Source organism: Syngnathus scovelli, chromosome 12 (assembly GCF_024217435.2).
Source record: "Syngnathus scovelli strain Florida chromosome 12, RoL_Ssco_1.2, whole genome shotgun sequence".
In the NCBI taxonomy this organism is placed as follows: Eukaryota; Metazoa; Chordata; class Actinopteri; order Syngnathiformes; family Syngnathidae; genus Syngnathus; species Syngnathus scovelli.
Window position 1 is genome coordinate 1,188,281 of NC_090858.1, and position 23,492 is coordinate 1,211,772.

Below are 23,492 nucleotides of genomic sequence, written 5' to 3' on the forward strand. Positions count from 1 at the left end.
AGTTAAGCTCTTAACAGCCCTAAAAGGACTTCATAGAGCGGACGAACGAGTAAGACGGATCCTCGGTAATGCCGTCTCGGACACGTATAAAAAGGTGTCGAGTGATCTTTCTCGGACAAGATGAAAAGTAGGGGCTCCGCCAAGGACGGTGAAAAAGATTGATGGAATCAAGCAGTGAAGTGACACAATGTCCAAAATGATCTCTCGCAGATCCAAAGGGAAGCAATCAAAGTAGGCCATGAGAACGCTTTATGTACTGCCAATGCATGTTTGACCTCCGCTCCGGCTTCAGCGGTAATTCCTCCTACTGTATTGTGCTTCAGTATTAAAATAACGTTTGCAAAATCCCCTTTTGGCCGATGTGGCCGTAAAACGGAATTATAACACGCTTCATCGTTTTAGCGCTGGATAAATCACTCGAGAACTCGCCCAGTGGATAGTTTGACCAGCAATATTCATTTATTACACTCATCATCGCAGGCCTTTCTTTTTTCATCGTTGCCAAATCACTATTGCTGTTGTTATGATAATTACTTTGAATTTAAAGTTGAAGCATTAGCTCCTCTTTAGTGTCGACAATTTGCATGATTTTTTTAATCGTTGAATCGTTATCCGCATGGTCTAAACACATTTGAAGAAGTGCATATTGAGCAATTGATTTGTGCTTCTCATTCTTAAACAGCGTAAACTCCTGGTCATTTTTTTTTCCATTTAAAGTGTTATTGACCCCTGTAGAGTGATTTTAGTAAATTCCACAAGCTTCTTTCCAAACCTCACCCCCACAGCCTTAGCTAGAACGCAAGCAGCATGTCAGCATCCACTTTCTTATTTTCACAAATGTTTGGCTCGGAGGACCATCAAGAACGACGGCATCCGTCACAATCCACGGATCTGGATTTCGCAAAGTTCACGCGGCAGCTGCAAAGGAAATGAGCGAGCGTGTGGATTTCCCGGCGTTTCCGCGGCAGCGCCTGTCTCTGTTTGGAACGACTCTTTGATAGATGTTTCGCTGGTAGACAGACAGGCATGTGCCAAGACGATGGCATCAAAACGCCGATGATTGACGGCAACTGACAGCCATCTTCCTTCTAAACACACCGCGGGTCCCTGCGCTTGCTCTCGTTCTCCCTCTCTCTTTGGCTCTGTCATTCGAGAAGACTGTGAGATAAAGAGAAGGATGTCATAAAGCAGTTGCTGTCATTGTGTTTTGTTTTGGTCAGGGCACCTTTGTAAAGTTTTGAAAGACATTCAGAAGGGTTTAGTATAGGGACGGACGGGCATTTGATGAAATGGCCTCAATCGATCAGCAGGAAAATGCATCATAAATTCTTTTGGGGTTTTTTCCTTGTACTGTTGCGCGATGGCAGAAAGTAGTAGGTTCTATTTCAACAGTCCCCTTAACAACAAACCATTAATTGCCTTGTTAGAATAAATAAAAGCAGCACTACAACTTTTTAATGGCTTTCCACCAGTCTGTCGACTTGAAACCCTTGTGTAGTGTCAACATTCTATGCTAAGGCGTTCTACGCAGGTCTATCTTGACTTTAGCCTCATCCATCCTTCCTGGGAATTTGGACGACACCCTGGACCGGTTGTCACTCAAACCCATGGTGGCTGTCAGAGAGCTCGTTGAATGAGAATTGATGCCGCGCCAGCTGGACCTTAGTCAGTCAGCTATGTGAATCACTTGACAACCCTAGTTGGGGCTAAATTAATTGTCCCCCCCACCCCAACCGGTATCGGTGCCGTGTCATGACAGCCGTGAGGTAGGTTACTCGCATGCCTCGAAACAAAATTAAAGATAATCATTTTTGCCGAACAACCCCCAAATTATAGGCTCTCAAATATATTCTCTCCGTTTCGTAATTAATATTGCACTGTTCTAGTACTTGTATGTGATGATTTATGAATCATGTTTTCATCATGACACCAATCAACATTTTTTTGAACGCCAAATTCCAAGATTTTTATTTTTGCTGAATTCGAATGCACCCATTTCAGGTTTATTTGAGTATGAGAAAACAGAACTATTTCGAACACATCAAGAAACTTGAACATCTGCGCTTTTCTTACGGGTTTTTATCATTCCAAGGAGATGGCGGTGGTTCCTTCTCCACGTTCTAACTGCGTTGCCATTATCTTCTGACACACTTATCCTCCACTAAATGATTTCTCTTCATCTCCTGGCAAGTCACCTAATCAAAGTTGAAAGAGGCGAGCTCGGTGCCTTGTCGAGAGCCCGTCGGCTTTCGACTGCTTTCGCTGTCATTACAGAGATGAATGGCGGCAGCTGAGAACTCGTTGGTTCCTCCGCATCCCGACAGAACGTCTCTCTATGCGGCTTATGATCTTTCAAATGGCACCAAGGTCGTGTCACGTTACTCAACTTATATGTCACATTCAGGTCCAATCTGCATTACGTGGCTCATTGAGATCACTAGTACATGTTGAAAAGAGCAGAGACGGAGGAGATATAAAGTTTCTCTTGGTTTTCAGCCAGTGGTCCTCATGTAATGACAGAACATCAGCTCCAAACAGCCTAACTAGAAGGCTTTTGTCAACTTCTTTTTTTGGCTAGAGGGAGTTGAAGGAAGAAAGATGACATATGTCTTCCTCTTTTGGAAATATAGCAAGGATCTGCACGGCATATGTATGTGTGTGGCTGGCGCATGACAAGTGACTCATTGGAGTTATTAAGCAGAAAACTGACAGAGCAATCTGTTCTGGACACATGATTTAGCATTTTGAAACATTCCAATAGGAAATAATGGAAGTGCAGTCTTTTCATGGCACAAATGCTAGCTCTCTTTTTGGCTAACGTTCACACAAAAACATGTTGTGAATAGTGAAATCTAAAAATGAATCAGACGTCAAATTCAAGATTGCTTTGTTTGGATGGTTACACGTTGTATAGAGTGGAGGAGAACCGCAAAGGTATTTTACTTAAAAATTGGAGGGGCCCCGTTAGCAGTAGCGTTATCTTCCATCACGCCATTTTGAGGAGTTGATGACATCTCCATCTCACCGCAAATCCCGAGCTGTCCGCCGAGTGTGTTTGCCGAGGTTTTACGGCTGTTTACTTAGAATCTAATTACCTCTTTTAGACATGCAGCTGCTTAGAAAAGTGACTTTTACGGATCAAGACTGTTGGCGAAAAAAAAAAAAATCTAAGCTCCTCGGGCTTAATTTGTCAATTATTAAAACATAATTACATTTTCTTTAAAGCCATTAGCCGCAGGGTTTTAAGAATCATTTTGCGTCAAGCCAATAAGTTTCCTCTGTGCTTTTCACAAAGAAAAATGTAAATGTCTGGGTTATTTCCCCCAGTGAGTCTTACAAAGTGTGGAGATGATTCATGGCAGATGAAAGCATTCTTCATAATTAGATTAGCCTGATGGACTAGAATTCATTAATTATGAAGATACATACACATGGTTCTTAATACAGTCCCCCTCCCCTCCCCTCCCCTCCCCTCTCTCTCTTCTCCGACCGACCGACCGACCGACCTCGTCGGCGCATTGCCCATTCATCTGTAGTCAGCTGCTGGGCTGAGTTACTAAGTTGTGGTCACACATTGTTCCAACAAATAATGCGAAAGCACGGAAAGGCCAGCCTCAAAGTGATGGCCACAATATGCGATTGCCTTTAAAACTTAAGCGCCGCGTTTAATTTATTGAGGGTGTCACATGGCGGCGGAGAGTAATTATTCTCCGGGCTTAATGAATTCCATGGCCGTAGGGCCGCCTGTCAAGGAGGAGGACACCCTCGCTGACCATGTTAGATGCTTGGAGACAATGCTCGTGGCTTCCTGGAGATCCAAAATCATGCAAAGATTTAACACGCATATTGCACAGTCACTTTGAGTTTATAACGCTAGATGTGTTTTTCCCACACAAAAAAACAGTAGGTTCTCCTTTAGTGATGAGCATTTCAGTAAATTTCCGCTACTGACACAATTAGATGACCGATTAATCGGCAGGCAGGATGTCTGAGGATCTTAAATACATTAGTCTGCTCTAGACTAATTATGAATGATCCCCAAATGAAACTTGGCCCTTATTCCCATTTTTTGTTTTTTTCTAAAAAAAATGCATGAAAGCCAATGAACATCAAAATCCATTTTCTGTCGCACAGATCCTATTTGGAGTCAAATCCATTGGTGACAGATGCGCATATAATTTCTTGTCACGTCGCATCGACCTCTTTTGGTCACAATCTTTCAGATAGCAGTAATACGTTTCAAATCATAAATGAGTCGTTCTGTCTTGTTTTTCTTCATGACTCGGTCGCCGTGTCTTCAAAGGCTTGACTTGACTTTACTGTATCTTGCCATCTGGTCATTCCTTGTTGTACAGCTGTCATGAGTTTGCACAATTAAATGCATGTTATGCGGAATATGTCTGGAAAATGTGTGAAGCCACGTCCACAGAGTTCAAGCAGAGTGGAGCTTTTATTCCGACTCTTCATACACACACGTACACACTCCTTGAGCATGGCTCCCAGACAAATAAGAGGCCACACGCTCCATCTAAACAGCACTGACACTAACTGGGTCCTTTCTTTTTCTTTTTTTTTTAAATCCATGAGAAATGTGCTATTATCTATTGATTCAGTCTCACGCTGTGTCTCGGTGACTTACGCCTCCCTCTAATTCCCATTACTGGGAACACTGTATCCTTATCAAGGGAAACAATAAGCCACTTGTCGGCACAGTAAGAAAATATGAGGAAGCATCTGCCTCATTCAGAGGAACCCATGACTATGGTGAAGATGGTCCCGTGCGATGTCCTCCCCCCCACCGGACCCCTTTATGTTAGTCCTCCCTGTGACCTCTAGCACAGTGGTGGCGGCCTTGCTGTGAAGGCAAAGTAAATCAGATCACCTGGGAATACATTTATTTAGATATTGAATTTTGCTTTCTCGGTGGGTGCGCGTTTTTTTGCTGCTGTATTTTTTCCCCCCACGTGCCCCAGTTTGATTGAATTATACTGCTAATTTGTATAAAAATAAATTTTCCAATTTGTAAACATTTTAACATCGTTAACATGATGTGAATGTTCGTGCGCATTGGGATCGTCTAAAAAATAGACGTAGAGTATCACAGAGTGTTTTTATCAGTTCTCTAGATGACTACTGGCGATCATCTTCAAGAGGCATAACACTGAAGGACTCTGTGTACTGGTACTTTCTGTCTTTCTAAAAGTGTCATAAAAATAAATAAAATACACAACAAAGCCTAGTGTGGCTTGGGTAAAAATGCTTTGACAGTTCCCAAACTTGTATGATTTTTTTTTTTTCAAACCCCCCCCAAAAAATCGTGATCATTTCATTCCAAATTTGAGCAGCTTTTGTGCCGACCTGCTTTTTGTGGAAGAGTAGTTTGGCACAGGTGGGGGGTACGCCATTTTCATCTGCCAGCCCTGAAGAGAAGCTGTGCTCCCAAGCCGTAAAGCTGTCATAGAGATGGCTCTCTATTGATGATGGCATCAAGTTTTTTTTTTTTTTTTTTTAAACCAAGCACCCCTGTGATGCGCTACCTCGCTTGGCTGTTATCTCCTCCCTCCCTGCTATGTCTCCCTGCTCTTTAAGACAAAGGGTAATAAAGCCATAAATTGTGTGCTCGGTGGAAGGTATGGACATTCTGTCTGGGAGATGCTGTAAGAAATGCCATAAAGCACCTTCAAAGTCATAGCTAAAAGATTTACACTTATTTAACATCTTCCTCTTCCCCTAAATCACAGTGATAAGAGAATTAAGTGATGGGCTATAGGTTCTTTGTCCTTAGTCTATTGATTTTTTTTTTTTTTTTTCTTTTTTCTTTTCATCCCTCAAAAGGATCCCGGACATTATAATTATTGAGCTGAGCTTTTTGATGCTGGTTTACAGACTAGGCGAGGTGCTCTCGGTTTGATTGAATAGTTAAAAGGAAAGACAAAACACTCAATTATGCCTCGTTTACCAGCGCTATAAGCAGACTTCTGTTGTGGAAAAACAGCGATCCAAAAAAAAAAAAAAAAAAAAAAACACACGCATGGATAATAATAATATCTATTTATCTCCATGCTATCTATGAAAACTGCATCCTCAGCATGGACTGTTGATCTGACAGAAAGCCAAAGCAACTCATCATCCAGGTTTTTCTGTTCTTCCTCAACGTTGCCATTCGGTGGAGTTGCATTGAAATGCATTTACATTGGTGAACACATTTTTAGTCGAGAAATACAGCAAATTAAAAAAAATAAAATAAAATACATCTGGGGAAATGATGACATTCTCAGCATAGCTGTTCTACAGGAAACCATGATGTAAAAAAAAAAAAAAAACCCTTAAGCATTTGGATTGGTAAGCATTAACGTTCTAATACCCCCCCTCCCTCCTCGCCACATTGCTTAACTTGGGTTAATGGTCTCGTGTTCTGTTTTCCCATGATTTGTAAGTTACTGCCATGACAAAGTTGAAAGCATCTGAAAACCACTTTGTTAATTTATGACCAATGCATTGTAATGAATCAACGAGACCTGCATGAAGTCGGATTTATTATTTGTCGAAGCGCGGCAGGATATATGGCCTGACGGAATATGCTGAGAGGATTCGGTGGGTGCCATAACCACATTCGTCATTCTATAGTCGAGCCATTTTGAATGCCTTGCCACCATTAGCGCTTGTACTTTTCTGCCCATGAGCGGCCCAACCCATCTGACTTGATCATGGAAGGTTACCCTTTTCTCTTCTGGACTTTTCCTTGTATTGTGCTTTTTTTTCCCCAAAGTGTTTAATTTATGGCAACCATTTATAATTCCTTCTTGAATCCTTAGGAAATTCTTGGCGAAAAGACAAATAATTTGTTGGAAATCTTGTCTACTCATTCCTTTATTTTGTTGTTTTATTATCATACAGTAAAACCTATATAAAATAAAAAAAATCTCAAGTTCCCCCCCCCCCCCTTTTGTATGACATTTTGTATGACATCACACATGATGTGTGATGTTCTCACTGCAATGGGAAAGAGTATGAAATGGTTTTTTCACTCATATGTCATTGATAGAAGCCTCACGGCTCAGCCAAATGCCAGAAAGCAAGCTCACAAGCCAAGCCCTCCTGTGAGCCTGCAGAGTGCTGGCCAACATGATGGATAGATGCTATATGTGTCACTTAATTGGTAAACACCACACAAGATGCTGTTTTAGATTGCGTTAATGTAGTGTCCACTCCCAAGTGAGCCAAAATAGCTGCAAGGTGTATTACATCCACAATTGGTTCAGGAGGGCTTTTATGTCTCGCGGTCCACCCAAGAAAGGCCCGTGCTCCATCTAAAGATCATTTAGCCCCACCATATGTTGTTGTCTTAATGGTTAGTGATATTTGTGTGACTGCGTCCAACAATTAATGAGGGAGAAACAGGCTGGCTTTAACCTGCGGGTATTCCTTCAACGCTACTGCCCCCTTTCTCTGAACCCTGACTGGCCGTCTCCCCGCCCTTCTTCCGTCTTTCCCGGTTGAACTCTCGCCCCGTCCTCTCATCCCCCACGCCCCTAGCCCTCTCCTCGGGGGCCCAGTGGAAGTGATTTATCTTAGCGTGAAAAGACTTGTGATGACGCCGAGCGGGGGGAGGCGGGGCGGGGCGGCGCGGCGGGGCCCTTGGCGTTGAATGCTTCGGTGGCGTTTGCATGAAGTTCACGGCCCTGCAGCCACGATAAATGTCAAGTGCTACAAACGTCCTGTAAATAAGACAGAGCACTGCCAAAGCCGCAGTCTGCTTATTGACTGGCCACGCAGAAGGTGTGTGTGTGCGGGGGGGGGGGAGGCTCTGTGTGTATAAACCCCAACCCTAGTGTACATTTTGAATCACAAGCAGCAATTCTTGGGTTTCATAGACACCAGTCTTGTGGTTACGAGCTTTCCTATGCAGAAGTTCATTTGGTAGCATATAAAAACCAGGAAAACCCATATATGCGTGTTTGCGCAAAGACCACTCGGGGTGTGCTTGCAGGCCTTTCTGGCTTGGTTAATCAGCTACACTCAAATTCAAAAACAGTCAAAGATAGTGACTGATATTATCACATTAGTGTCCTAAAGCATACATTGAAAACAAGCTGCAAGATGGTCCATGAAGTATACGTTTATATCTTCTGTTCCAGTTCACTTTTATCACCCTGTTTTTTTTCCCCATTTGGAATATTTCTTGTAGAGTTCAGTACGGTTTCATTATTCCACTCCACAACGTAGGCCTAGGAACGGGCGATGCATTTGTCTGGTCCGCAGCTTGGCTGAAAATCAAATCACAAAGACCGAGATTACACTTACCCTGCTTTAATGAGATGACAAGGTGCCTTTATTTCATTCTTAGAAGCCACTTGAGGACTAGCTGAAGTCATTTTGGGACCCCGGCGCAAACTTAAAAGCATTATTTTATTTGATCAGCTTCTTCAACCTCAAGAATTTCCCTCTTGGTTGAGAAAAGAAAAAAAAAATCCAGAGAAGGAACAGGGCTCGGTGCTATTAAGAGTTATCTCGGGAAGTAGAGTCCTGCATATATATCACCGCCCGCCGGTGTCGTCCCACACTTGATAAACTGCATTTCCCGTCAGCGGAGGACACTGAAGGTTATTGCCGCCTATGAAAAAGTGCACAACAACTACTGGTGACTCTTCTACCTGCTGAAGCGACACAAATCATTGGGATAATTCATAATGAGCAGGCATTTATCACAACCCCACACAACCTTTTGACGATTTCTGCAGTGATAGCTAAATGGCGACGTGACGACATCTTTGGACATTTGCGAGGCATCCCGATTCTGTCGTGCGGCCACGGCTCGCGACGGTATGCAAACATTTGCCTCCGTGCACTCAGCTGATTAAACGGGCCCATATATTATTGTCCTTGTCAGGTTTTTGATATAAAGGCACCGCATTGTTCCTCCCTCTGTTACTCACAAGCATCATTCGCAGGGAGCGTGGCCTGCTGTACTGTATATCGGAGCCTCAGCGGAGACCATAAGCTGCATTTGTTCACCACTTCCAGACACACTGAAGCAATTTATGAGCCTCTGGCTGCAGGCTGATTAGAGCAGTGCTTGTAAAATGTATTTTGGCATATATGCAGGGTTTTACTGGCGCTCCCCCCTGTCACACATACATCATCGGAAGAGCGAGATGAAACGAGAGCAGCCAGGGGAGTGGCGTCGGTGTCCGCAGAGGGCATTGCTTCTTTCTTAGGGGCCTCCGTTTTGGAAAGGGTTAACCTCAAACTGTCAACACTTTGCAGGGAGCAACAATGGATGGGATTTGATAATTGACTTCAGTGGCTCACCCGCAGTCGGACACCCCGTAAGACGTCAGCTCAATGAACATCTGAGTTTTTCTTTGGCTTTTTTGGGATGCCACTGAAGAAGAGGAAAAGTGTGATGATAACCATAGAGCTTATTATTTATATGAGCTTTTTAGAGAATTACACATACTGTAAGATATGAGAATTTTAATGTTCAGTTTAAAATGAGTAATAGAATTCAATTGAAGAGTATGATGGTAGTGTAAGCATTGATTAGTCTCAACATGAGCAATTTTGAAATAAACCGGTGGTGTCACGAAACAGATTGCGTTCATCGACCTTCCACTGTGCGCTCATCTGCGTCCATTCAAATTCCGATTCCTGGCCTTGGACAATAAACAGGTCCTTAAGAAATAAATCTTCTCCTAAATAAAGCCTTTTAGCTTTTAGCGTGTGTGAGCTCTCATGTCAAGTCAAGTCAAGTTTATTTGTATAGCCCTGAATCACAAACAGTCTCAAAGGGCTTCACATAGCCAAAATTGACAATTATTCTCAAAGCATCCCCTGATCATAAGCTCCTCATAACCTGGTCACCCAAGTTTCAACATGATTTGCTGCAGCTTCATCATCTCCAGCCAAACAATTGGTTGAAACAAGTGCCACAAGGCCTTGTTGTTACCATGTGAGCTCTTTATTGAATCCGAATGATGTGACAACAGGCCCTCTCATAGTTCCGCCTTGTGGACCTTGTTGCTCGGCCACGCTTCACAGTCACATGGACACGGGTGGGGTCATTTCTCGTGTGCTTGGAGGCCTACGGTATGGAAGTGAATGTGTGCTTTGTTGCGCTTTGTCAGAGATGAATTCCCTTGAACAAAACCGCACTGTTTTTTTTTTCCAGCTAACTTTTGGCCACTGTCTGGAACATGATTTATTTTTCTATGTAATACTCAAATTCATGCCTTCAGTGATGGCCGCATTCTATTTAGGTGAGGTAATTGCACACGCTTGCTGGCTACAATGGCCGACTGTAACTCATAAGTGAACTAATCTGGTATAAATCACATTTGTTACATCTGTGTTTTTCCTGCCAAAAAGCCAACATTTCAGCTCTTCAGAAATTGGGCCTGACTTGTTGTGCAATCTATTAAATGTAAGACATCCAGTAGAATCAGTGTGACTTAACTAAATACAGCCATGCAAAGTTGCGCAAAGGAGGCACACGATAGCACAGTTTACAAATAAAAAATACGATAAATACTTATACAGTATTTGTGGAGTAGTCATTTATCAAATCCAAATTTCCTTACTATTCAAACCCATTTCCTCCTCATTTGAAACAAACAAATTATTCCTGTCCCTAATGTCCAACATGAAAATGATCACAACACGAAGCTATTGCTTCATGTTCCAAATAATTTGCTCTTCTTTTGAAAGGAATTAATAATAATATATAATAATTGATCATTTAAATAATTTCACTTTGCATTTGTGACATCTTACGCCGTTCCAATTTTGACAATTGAGTATTGGTCAGCAGTATTAGCAAAGGAGCACACCGTAGGAAACAATTACTCTGACAACGCTACCCCTGTGCATTAGCGATATTTATGATCCTTGTGTAAACGTAAATTAAAGTGAATAGGAAACAAAGTCCTCTCTGGGGTGTCTTTCGTGTCATGCCAGTCAGTAATTCATTGATGGCGAAAAGTGTACAGTTTGCATGATAATGCCGTTGCGTGGCTAAAAACACGCCTGATGGAACAAGACAATCTTGTATGCAGAGAAGCAGCCGGCACCCTGGGAGAATCAATAAAGCGCATGGGAGTTTGGATTTATGGTGACATCCTATCGATCAATTAGGAGCTGACTGTTCAAGGCGGCACGGCTAATGGATGGATGGATGTTCGAGGCACTCAAAGATGCCAATAGGTATTATAAGTAAATCAGAGGTTAGACGGAATTACCGTACGTCACATTTCACACTGGGAACGACATCAGCCGTTCCCAATTTTTTCACCTCCAACACACCCTAGAAAGTGAACAAATAATAAAATAATGCGATAGCTCGAACAACGCTCCCATGAATTTACTCCCAGAAGATTGCAGGAGATGAAAAGCATTTTGCGTCAATTCGGTGTCGTTTGATTTTGTGCTTAACATCACGAGCAAAACTCGATTATCTGGAATCTGACTAAAACCATCACCTGGAAAAAGAAGCCTGTTATTTACACCCATTTGTGTTTTTCCTTCTTTGTCTAGAGTGCCCAAAGATGCCTTGCTCCTTCTGAGGACAAATGCTAACAGAGGTGTAGCTAGCATTGACCACGAGCTGATAGCTAACCGACACAAGATTCCAGCACAGGTCTGACAGTCAGGTGAGTCGTCTTGTCATCAGATGCGAAATTTGACGTCTGATATTTTATTGAATCGAAACTCACCGGCGATAGCGAGTTGCATCATTTCATTTTTTTTCTCCAAAATGGCCGCCGTGTGTCAGAAGAAAGATTGCGCCAAGGCAGGATGTGCATGACACGCATAACCCATTCAGGTGACGTGATTTAGATTTTAGGGTTTCAGTCACAGGCTCGTCTCACGGCACACGCTCTTGGAGAGGACCCGAATGAGGGACGGCATGAAATAAAACTTCTCCTGTGACTTCTCAGGGGGAATGGAGTCATTTAGTAGAATTCTGTCCGTGCGCCTATCACTCAAAGTGAGCCGCCTTCGCCACACAGCTGATAATCATACATATTCGGCGCACCCGAGCGCTATAAATCTCTGTCCCGGTTTCATCCCGCCGTCGTTCATCAATCACACCGGGAGCAGGATGAAACACTGCCGCCTTGGAAATATATCATATTAGTTCCCGGGATGTTTACCAAGATAATGTGAGACAACAAGAGAGAGTGAAATATGGCGCCGCCGCATTGCTTAAATTAAAAACCACTCCCCCTTCCCCTTCAGATCACCCTGCGTGCCGGGGGAGGCCGGCATCCACGCGGCGTCCTAAACAGCACCGTCCATGCCCTTCTGTCACCTTGACGCATATGAACGTCGTAAAGATGCCTGAACAAAGAAGCAAAGATCAGGTTTGTATTTAATTATTTCTGCCAAGCAGTTTGTTTTATACCTCTTAGCTTGCGCAGGACACAAACAAACCGTGAAGTGATTTCCATACGGAAGGGTGGGCCGTGGAGAAAGCGTACATTTCATTGAATCATTTTTCCGACACATAACATTTCTGTCACTCGGCAAACCGTGCTGGAATATTCAAATCTGCACTATATGAAGGGGCTTGCTGTCTCTCCTAATTAGGATTGTTTGGATTGGCAAAATCTTAGACTCCGGGTCCTATTCTCATTAACTTGACTAAGTTGCAATCTATTCTCGACTTCTCAATTTGTTTCATTTGAGTTATCCAGTCGTTGACTTTTTTTACAAGATGCCCAAATCATAAGAGATCATCTAGAGTATATCCGTCAATGCCTGATGATTCCATGCCTGGCAACATTTGGTGCCAAGTGCTGAAGCTCACATTCTTGCCCTGGGTTGTGAAATTCCAATCTGTCAAAGTTATTCATGAAAGATACCTTGTAAATCCGGCCACAAAGTTATTTAATGCATGGCTAATCCAAATGGGGGTCCTTGTTTAACAACAAAGTCATTCCCACTACTCGCAATAAATTAGAAGACAGTCGGGACAGGGATCAAGGCTTTGTGTACGGTCGGCTATCATGCAGTACATCGTGGTAAGCGGAAGTCGATGTTCTCTATCAATTTGAAATATAACAATGAGATCATATTTTAATGGACTACATTTACCATTTGGACATCCTCATTATCTAGGGAGCAATTTCTCTCCATATATTTGCGTCCAGTCCGAGCGCCTTCCTCCCCCTTTGCGGTTTCCCCTCGGCTTCATTTGTCAAAGGCTTTAGTGAACGTAGCACAGTCTCTTCCCGAACATTAGCAACACTTAAACTTTTGAATACCCATCGGCGTTGAATCTGAAAATCATTAAGGGCAATTACCTTAAGCCTACCGGCACATTTGATAGTTGACTCAAATTCAAGGGAAAGCACATTAAGCGTGTCAGTTGTGCCCCGAATGATCCATGCGTTGTTTCTTGCGTTTGGATGTTTGCATTGCTTTTGTGTTTTAACGCTGCGTAGTAAATTACCGCTTGCGCAACCTGAGGTCCTTCTCTCTCGGCTCGGTCCTCTTTTACATTAGAAATGTAATTTGGCGAGATGAATGTATTCTATTCCGGTTGGCGGTGATTTGGACTACCGCTGCGCAGCAAAACAGCATCGCCTACTGATTATTGAATTTTTATGGCCGGGTAATTAATTGCAGATTCCCTGTTTTGTTCTATTTCTTCCACTCTGACATTTTAATTTCGACAAAAAGCCGCAGTCTCCACGCGGCCCTTCTCTGGAGATCCTAATGGCCTATAAAACACGGTGACTTATAGATATGGCGGCGGAGACTTCACTTGGCCAATGATTGTTTGAAACCTTGCTGATCACACAGAATTTAGTCCCCTTTCCTACCTCCTCCCTCCCGCCTGCTGCCATCTCATCCCCCCCCCCCCCAACCTCCTGAATTCATTTCTTGTCAATTAAACTGCAGCTACAGTGTCCCATCCGAAGAATAGGAATACATCAATGTGTCATCCAGCAGGAATTCATTATTGGATGCGGCCCGGCAACTTTTCAAACGCGACGTTGGAGCCATTATTTCTTAAAGACGATTGTCATTACTTGACCAGGCAGGCGAACGTCCTTGGCTTGCATTGCAAGCACTGCATTTAAGGCCGAGGGGGAATCAATCGTAGCGGAGGCTGACAGATGCCATATCTCAAGGCAGACAGCTTTGAATGCTTATATCAAATCAGAATCCTTTGCTGGCACGGGGGACATTAGTTACCCTGCTGTCAGAAACACATGTAAGCCACCGCTGGCTCTCCAGGAAGAGAGAGCCAGACAGAAAGAGAGCAAGGTAGGAGTGGCAATTTGTTTTGCGCGTTTGCTCAAATACCCTTTGCTAGCTCTTAAATATATGGATAGTATCGGTCGGTGTACTGTCAGCACTGCATATCTGAACCATCAGTTCAAGCATCTTCAAGAGGCTTTCTCTCTTTTAAGTTTACATATAGGGTGTCTTGGATTTTATGACAAATGTGAGAACCTAAATTTCTACATAAGTCAGAATGCAACCTGGTCTATGGCTAACCTGCACGAAAACAGAAATAAGGCCAAAACCTGGATTTGTCACTTCTGTTAGTCGATGACATCCACCATCCCACCAGTGTGCATGTTTTTAAGATTGGCGGCGAAAGCCGAAGCAAACAATGCCAGGCTAACCGCTAATGCTGCCGAATGTAATTAGATAGTCGCATTTTTGTTATTCTTCTCGTGTGCTGCTGGCATGTACTTTGTGGCTTCAAGCAAATATGACATTCCTCTTTGTGGGTTAATTAAAGATTTTTGTTCTAATCATTATATTTAGTATGATTAATTTGCAAGAAGACAAGATGTATCCAATAACACTATTTTTTTCTTTTTCTCTGGTGTATCATTTATCATAGTAAAGACTGTATCACGGCTATCGTTGGGAAAATCTTGCGATATTGTCGTGATTTACGGAGCACTTGTACTTTAGCAGTGGCTACAACTGCTTTGCAAAGTAATGAAATGTGAACAATGCATAGTTTAAATTCCGCACCAGCAGTGGTTTAGCATGAAACAACTTTGCAAGATCCAGAGTTGACGTCAAGGATATGAAATTGTAGCCCTCGCCTGGAAACGTAATAATTCTTGTCCTCCTTTTAATATATGGCCACGGGATATTTATCTAGGAGTGTTTGTCATTCCTCTTTTGCCTATCTGCTATCCCCTCATCACGGTGCCCTTTTCTGCTGTGTCAGCAGAAGTTGGCGCAACCCATCACTTCCAAAGCGGACCCCCCTCCTACTCTTTGTGCACTTCTCGCGGCGCAATCTCGCCGCCTCCGTAATGGTCGCTGCAGTTACCATATTTCAGCCCTAATTGGGTTGGCGCTACAGAGCCAATTTAGGGCGGTACTTCTAAGAGTTCCTCTGCGACGTTGTTAGGGATTGGGATGTCTCGCGTGCTGCCAGGTGCGCGGACTGTAATTGCCACCGAATGAAAAGCGCCCCTCGGAAGCCACGGCGGTTTTGTTGCGGCAAGGTTTTATTCTCGACGGTGTTCGATAGGTTCATCCGCACAAAATGCGATTAGGTGGCTTGTCTTGTTCCGGTCGGTTTCCGGTGAATTCTGCGGCCCGGGGGAGAACGGTGTGGCGAGCACTCATCAAATTGACACGTTGCATTCTATTTTCTGCCTTCATCCTTTTTTTTTTTTTTTTTGTCCATTTCTTGAAAAAGTCCCTCCGGTGAAGTATTTTCCTAGGCATCTGACCTTGCGTGCCGCTCCTCAGCGCCACGATCTATGGCGGCCATTTTCTCTAGAGCCGCTCACGACGAAGCAAAGAGATGTTAATGTCAGTCGCTGTTGCCTTAACACTCAATAAAGGACGGCGATTGGGCCCCTCCGCTCCGCCAGTCGATTGGCCATCTAATGAGGAGAGGCCCGAACATAACTCTACAAGATTCACTAGTGTTTGCCTTTCACCAGAGGCTCGAGCACAGTAATAATTCCAAGTGGATAAATGTTTTCCCGATAACAAGCTGAAATAACCTGTCGGGCTGAAGTTGATGTAGACAAGAAGAATCGCACAATTAGCGATCGTCGAGAATTTATCCTCGTAACGGGAGATACAAAGCTTTTTCTGGCAAATATCAAGGCTACCCAGTCCGTACGCACTCGGTCTTGTGCGTTTCCTCGACCGGCGTGTCATCAGTCACGGGCTTTACCTTTGTAGCCTCCCTCTGTGTTTTTACCTCTAAAGCCCCCCCCCCCCCCCCCCCTCGCACCAGCATTTAGCTTGTTAATGTAATTGAAGTCACTCCGAGGAGAGGCGTTATGGATGAGCGCTTGAGATGAGACAATGTGGCCTAATCTCCGTTTATCTCCAGGCTACCCTAGAAAAAGGGAGGGCTCGCTCCCATTGTGTTCCATTTAGATCTGTCGGAAAGATAATAACGCGCGCGACTCCGAATTAAAGACATCCGTTACTTGAAATTACGCCGGCGGTGCGGTCTTAACGTATGGCCCGTTCGGACAAAGCGCGTCATTCATCGAAGCTCATTGGGAATTTGGATTAACCGTGCTAATTGGCACTTTTCCAGCGATAATATTCCAATAAAGGCCTTATTTAAGTATCCTAAATAAGACGGAGATTACATAGTGTCACACCATTATGCCTTTTACACCTTATAATGTTACAAGGCACTCTAAAGTTGATTAATAACAAGCACTTTGGTCATAAATAGCCAAGACTACTGTGGCTGTTGTAATTAACCTTTAAGTGTGATGGACTTTATTGTATATCGCCCATTCCTATTACTGACCCACATCGATCATCGCCGACCGAGTGTTCCTTGCTTCCGAGGCCTCCCAGGAGCTCCGGCCTACTCGGTGTCAGATGACATCATAGCCTCGTGGGAGTGTGAATGATCTTGTTTTCTCCCCGATATCGCGCGTGTATTTCCCCCCATGTGCCCCCCGCCCCCCTTTTGCTGTTCTTGCACAAATGTATCATTTAAACCATTAGCAGCGGCTAGCTTTTTCATTAGGATAAACTATATCATCTCCTCCCCAGAGGCGCCTGCAAGCTAGCGAACTGTGAGAATACATTTTACCGAGAGGCCAATATTGAAAGCGGCAACATGCCTAGGTAAAGTATGACTTAATTTATACGGCTAATGTATAGCATTGATCCTCTGCGGGGAAAATAAAGGACAACATATTTTCAGAGCCCACATCATTAAGGTTTAATAATTTAGACCCAGTTAGCATGATAATAAATATACTCTGGGAACTTAAGTGAGGGTTTTGGTGATGAATGCAATTAGAAAGTGTTGTAGTGTAATATGTATGAGGTGTAGTTATTAACTGGACTTGGAGCAATGGTACGGCCTGCGGTGTTTCACGGGAGGGATAAAAAACAAGTACCTTTTTTTTTTTTCTCTCCACCCAATACCCTCCACAGAATACTAATCTACTCAATTTCCTTCTTGCTACTGACACAATTACCGCATTTTGAATGTCATTCTGAAAGCGCTTTGGAATATTTTCCCGAGTTTTATTTTAGCAACTTCTTTTTTACAGGCGTGCTTGCTGAAGTCCGTCAATGAATCTGACATCGGCCAGCATGTTCTTGACTGCAAACTTAAATGAAGCATGTGAATATGAATATTTATAGAACTATAATGGTGTTGTAGCTAGGAGCAAGGAATTGTGGATATTCACTTTCTTGCAATTTGTAAGAAAAAAAAAAAATGTAATCATCATAATTTCCGCATATCGTTGGGTCATGCTGTAAGCAGTAGCTTCACGTATTTATTATCAACATTAGAGGCCTGATTTGGTCATTGTTGCATTGAACTTGTTTCCTGCAAACAAATATAAAGTAATATGAGTGTATAAAAATAATTTAGGGTTTTGAAACGAGACTACTTAGAGGTCCGCAGAGAGCAAGTTGAGGCATCAGGTTTGTTTCATTCATCCAGCGACCTTGCTCTTCTGGGAAGGAATGATGGAGGGTTTTCACAGTGCATGTTTTTACGCTCCGCCGTGAGATGAATAAACGCCGCCCTTGAAAAATGAAAATCAAAGGTAGTGAAAAAGCTCCAAGGGATTAGAGCCGGGGAGTCTGATATCAAGCCCAGTTTACTCTTTATGATGTCATTTTCTTTTTTATGGAAGAATCAGACGGTGAAGAGCTCAAGGCAGATATGGAATCCAGGTTTGGGTGTAATCTCCCAGCCCAGCCAAGCCCACTCACACCACAGTGCATAAATCTGCTCCATTGATCTTCCAGAATAACGTGTCTATTGACAAGAGCCAGTCTCTCGGTCTTGAAAAGTGATAACAGCCAGCGCAGCGGAGGGTTGTCGCACTAAATAGTTATGGATGTCATTCCTGCCTGGGTGTGAGCCTCTACTCCGTAACAGGCTCGAGCGTCAAGTAACACTCGGCCGTGTGAGTGAATGCACAAATGTGTGCGAGGCCCCGCTGAGTGCGTTTATGCAGGCCGTTAATCACATTGTTGGCCAGCTGGCCGCAGCCACTGGGCAGGTGGGCCCGTCTGGTTGGCAGCCTCAATGGTGCAACCCTGAAACCGGACCTCCACCCCCCCCTTCGGGGACAACCGTGCTCCTGATGCCTCTCATCCTGGCGTGTCTGTCAACTGGTGCTTACCCGGCGCTATTTTGACTGATACCTCAGATGGCATTCACGAGTGACGAACTTGCCCGAGCGAGCGAGCGAGCGCGGTGGTAAAATACCAATAAACAGACTCATTGAAACGAAGACATGTTTTACGACAAGGAGATTAGATGGATTTATTTGCAATCCCTTGGAAGTGGATATTTTACCTCCGTGGTCACGACAAGTGACATTAAAAAGGAAATTCTAGATTTTCCGAAGGAGGGGGACACCGTTAACGTCTAGTCACAATTGAGGAAATGAGCGCTTGCACGCAAACTCTTTTGAAAATTATATCGAACGAAGTTCAATGGGACAAAAGCAAAGTTTAGTGCTTCTGCCTTGATGCCATGTGGTAAAAGTTAAGAACCAAAATACACTTCTTGTATGTCGCATCACTCTTTTACGACACAAGTAATAAATAAGCGGAATCATTGGGCATGGAAACAAACTATTCCTCGGATTCGGATTACTGGGAACTTGTTCTCCCGAGTTTCAATTCCCGTCCGTAAGAGTAATATTGTCAAGAATACACTTCCCGTTAAAGGCACAATCAAATCTAATCAAATCAAATTTGATTTGCCAAGTTTGAGCATGCCAAACAAGGAATTTGACTCGGGTACATCTCATTCTCTGTACAACATTTAGGTAGCTAAATTCCTCATTTTTGTCAGTATTGCTTCTACTAAACCATCAAGGATGTGAAACATCAAGCATTTTGCACCGTAAGGAGCTCTCAGTTTGCTAGTCTTCCATCCATCGTTGCGAAGGCCGACGAGAAGACGGTGAAGCATCCGTTGCCTGGGGACAAGCTGTAAAGTGTCTTATGAAATAGAGAGGATTGTTCAAGTCCCCAGATTAGCACTGTGGCCCCGGATGAAATGTCTTGTTGGCCGCGAGGTTGAGCATCTACAACTGTCCCCGCCGTGCGATCCACAGGAAGCATTTAGTGTTTTGTTGTCACCGTCACCACAATTAGCCACGGTGTTCCCAGAACCAAGCGCTTTTGCCAAAACTACAGTTCCCGTTACACCCGGATTAACCTTATTTGACATTTAACTTTGTGGTCTTCTTGGAAATTTAGCCGAAATGTCGCACACGGGCTTAGTTTTTTGAAAACAAACCGGGTTGGCCTTTCTTGAGTTTCACACGGTCGTCAAAGTGTCAGGTGCGGGAACGCACGCCGACCCTTTTAGTGTCTTCTCATCCTCTGCTGTGCTAGTAAATGATCTCCATAGCACTTATTCACGGCCATCTTTTTTTTCCTTTCAACATGTCGCCGAATATATGCTTGTATAAATCTTTAAGAGAGCAATTAATTATCTTTAAACTTTGTATTTATAGGTGAAGAGTTGTCTTCGGGGTCGTTGCGTTCAAACCGCATCCCTTTTTAATTCGACTACCGCAATCCTTCAGTGCGAGTTCATCTCCCGAGCCCGGTTTCTCTTCAAAACTTATTGACATTTGTTCCTCACGCTTAATTAAATTGCAAGCTCCACTAGAATTCCCCAGCTCGTAAAGCTAGGTGCTGACGATTATATTGCGGCGTGCACGCTGCCCATGTGTGGACATGCTGCAGCTCCGGCCGTCTGTTCAGTACCTCGTTCCTCCGGGCCGGTTTGCTCAAAAGCCGCTGACAACCCGGCGGGATTTCCCTCACATGCAAGTTCCGTCTTTGTTATGGCTCAAATACTACAGCGCACTTTTTAAACCTAGTGTTGATGTTTTTCAACATATGAAAAATTCAATGTATACAATATATTGTACAGTCTGTGTGCGTTTAAGAGGCGGGGCTTGGTGGGGTAGTGTTTGACGGCTGGATATGTGTGCGTGGGCGTGAGCGGTGGCCAACAGCTGCAATTGCATATCTGATCATTGTTTTGGTTTTACTGTTCTCCATGTGTTCACTAAATAGCTGAAAATTGCATCAGCGACTCTCCCTCTACCACATGCAAGGGCTTTACTGAAAATGATTGTACTGTAAAATTAGGGAAGGTCATTGTCGGTGTGGTTTATTTTGCTATGATTACTGTTTTTTTATGTTGCTGTGTAATATTGACCAATCTTGCATTAAGGAGAGGTTTTTTTTCTTTCTGGTAAGATGCTTTTGTTTTTTTTTTTTTTAGACTGTACCTTTAGTTTGGACCACCATAATGTTAATTTGGGATAGTTTATTTCATGGTTCATTCATTTTTATTTCTTTTCGAATTTTAAATTCAGTTGAAATTAGCTTTTAAATCAGGTTTATTACTTTTTATTGGAAAAAAAATGCTTAGTATTATTTTCCTTTTCTTTCCATTTCACTGCCATTCATGCAGAACATATTACAAGAGCCAGAAGCTTTTTATTGATGGCTACTTCTCATACATTAACACGAGGCTGGGTTTGTTTTAAAGACCACCCTGTGCTGTGCAGTGTTTGCCTTCGCCTTCTTTTTGCACGTTTGGCGGTTCCCTTCATGGATTCCGCCACTGATTCGAGAACATCTGCTGTACCATTCAGCCGGCAGATCGGCCAATAAGGAGGGAAAGCAAAGAGGGGGTGCAGGTGCAGCCTTTGCCAGAACACATCAAACCGAAGGTCCGGCCCCAAACCCGCCCGAGCACAAATGACTCACAGCCTCTTGCAGATAATAAAACAAGCATAAAGTTTGCTTAAGGTGCAGGTGGGGGTATTTTGCACTGTACTCGAGAGAGAGAGAGACCAGGCACCGACCCGATGCAGGGGAGACGTAATTGGTTGCATATGGGAAGAGGTAAATGAAAGAATTGCGAGAATATCCCTGCGGAATACCTAATGGGGACAGGACAGAAAAGGAAATTAAAAATTATTTGAAGCAGATGGGCCGCTCTTTGAGTTTTTTTTCAGGGAAATTTATTAGCGCCGTGAAAGAAACGTGTCTGTTTATTTTGCACGGCCATGAAACCCAACGGCCTGCTGAGTTGTGCTTGTGTTAGTTTATGGCCGCCGGGCCATTAGTCATAATTTAGAATGCATTTGTTTATCGATTCACAATTTACTATGATTTATCGCCGCCTGTCAGCTTTTATTCGGAACTTCAACGAGATTTCTTCGAAATATAAACCAAGTTGGATGGCGTACAGGTACGGCGTCATTTGAGCCTAATTGCGCCACTTTTAGTGGCACCTCACTGTAATTCATTTGTTCCTGTTATTTCCGCAGTGCCAAGAACAATATAAGCTCGCCGAATATGATCCTGGTCATTAGGTGTGTCAGCGTATTGAATGAGTTGAGAGGAAAATCTCTCCGAGATGAGACACTTTGAGAACATAGTAACCGATGGAGCGCAGTTATTTCGTTAGGCGGGGCGGAGCGGGGCGGGGCGAGGTCGCTTTAGGAAGCTTGTTTGGTTCCTTCGAGTAAGCGCCGTTAAATTCAGCTGGCTTTGGGTGTTTAGAAGCATAAAGGTTAGTGTGGATATTAACCCAACATATGGTTAGCATTTGCAAGAAGTATCTCAAGATTAACAGCCGCTCTCCCAATATAAGAGGCTAAGCACAAGATGTTCGCCATGTCGACGCGCAGTTGTGAAGTTAACCTTTAATTCCCAACAAATGGCTCGCTTTGCTCACAGATAAAGCAAACGTCGGTGGCAGGGCTCATAAATCTTTTTGGGGGAGGCTCTTAAACAAATGCCTTCCATGATAAACTCAAAAAGGTAAAATTGAATCATTATACAATAGGTCGAGATTTAAAAGTTGTACCTGTTTGTCCTGAAGTTTCATTCCGAACGTCACTAACTTTTACTAGTGTAGATAAACATTTGTATTTTTGTAAACGTGTTCCATCCTTATCACTGAGCTTTGGAGATAAATCTCAGACAGAGACAAAGCCTTTGTTGCGGCAGCTCACGGAATTTGAAACGAGCTGACCGTGTATAATGACTTGCCGGCTTTTTGTTTGACTTCCTTCTCACCATTTGTTTTCACTGTTGGTTTCACTTTGTTTTATTGTTCAATTCTATTGTTTTACATTCCGTGTGTCTTAAATGAATTCTATACAGTGGCTTTGGTCAACGCTGTACATGACAATAGCTGAAATCTGTTAATGTCCTCAAAGGGTCAATGTTTTCATTTTTCACAAATACAAAATATTTCATCAAGTAGTGCTCCAACCTAACCCAATAATATGTGTTACAAATAAGGATGCTCGTATTAGACACACAAGCCCGGAAGGGTGGGTGTTGTGGGAATAGTGGGAACAAAACCAATTCTCACCTTGAAGTAAACAGTGTAAGCCTTGCCGCCTTCCTGCCGCGCTTTGCCGTTTTTCCAATCAAATGGAACAAACTCCATCCAGTGACACTTAGCGTAGGATGTCTTCTATCACAACACGACACAACACAACACAACACAACACAACAATGAATAGAAGAACTAATGCGCCATTATAACCCTTAAATCCTCTACATTTAAAAAATATTAAAGCTTAATGTGACCGGAGAGTAAGGCGAGGGAACAATTAGCATTTCACTTTGATAACAACAAAATCAATTTACATCAACCCGCGTCTAACCTGGTGGTTTGACTTGTGTGATTATATGTGGAGCAGTCAAGCATCACTGGACTGTGTGTGTGTGCGTGTGCGTGTGTGTCGTTTCATCATGATCTAAACCCAAGTGGTACCTTTCAAGTGTCGGATCAGCACAACTGACGGAAAACAAACAAAACCCCTCCTTGACAGCACAAAAGTCTTTGGGTGTCTGCGTGTGAGCTTCGACATTCGGCGAGCTTGACATGTGGTGGAAGAAACGATTGCTTCATTAGTGAAAGGTGAACTCGTTTCAAAGAGACTATTTTGTTGTGCTGAGAGGGAAATTAATATGCTCCAGTTTGCAAATTCAGA

At 43.3% G+C, this 23,492-nt stretch overlaps 1 long non-coding RNA gene across 1 annotated transcript in view; it reads left to right on the plus strand.

Annotated features, from left to right (window-relative positions):
• The window catches only part of LOC125978872 (uncharacterized), a 49,189-nt gene that overhangs the window by 7,371 nt on the left and 18,326 nt on the right, over positions 1-23,492 (plus strand). Inside the window, exons 3-4 of the long non-coding RNA XR_007485145.2 lie at positions 11,533-11,648; positions 12,238-12,362. This is a non-coding gene — a long non-coding RNA (uncharacterized lncRNA). The remainder of the gene's footprint in view (positions 1-11,532; positions 11,649-12,237; positions 12,363-23,492) is intronic.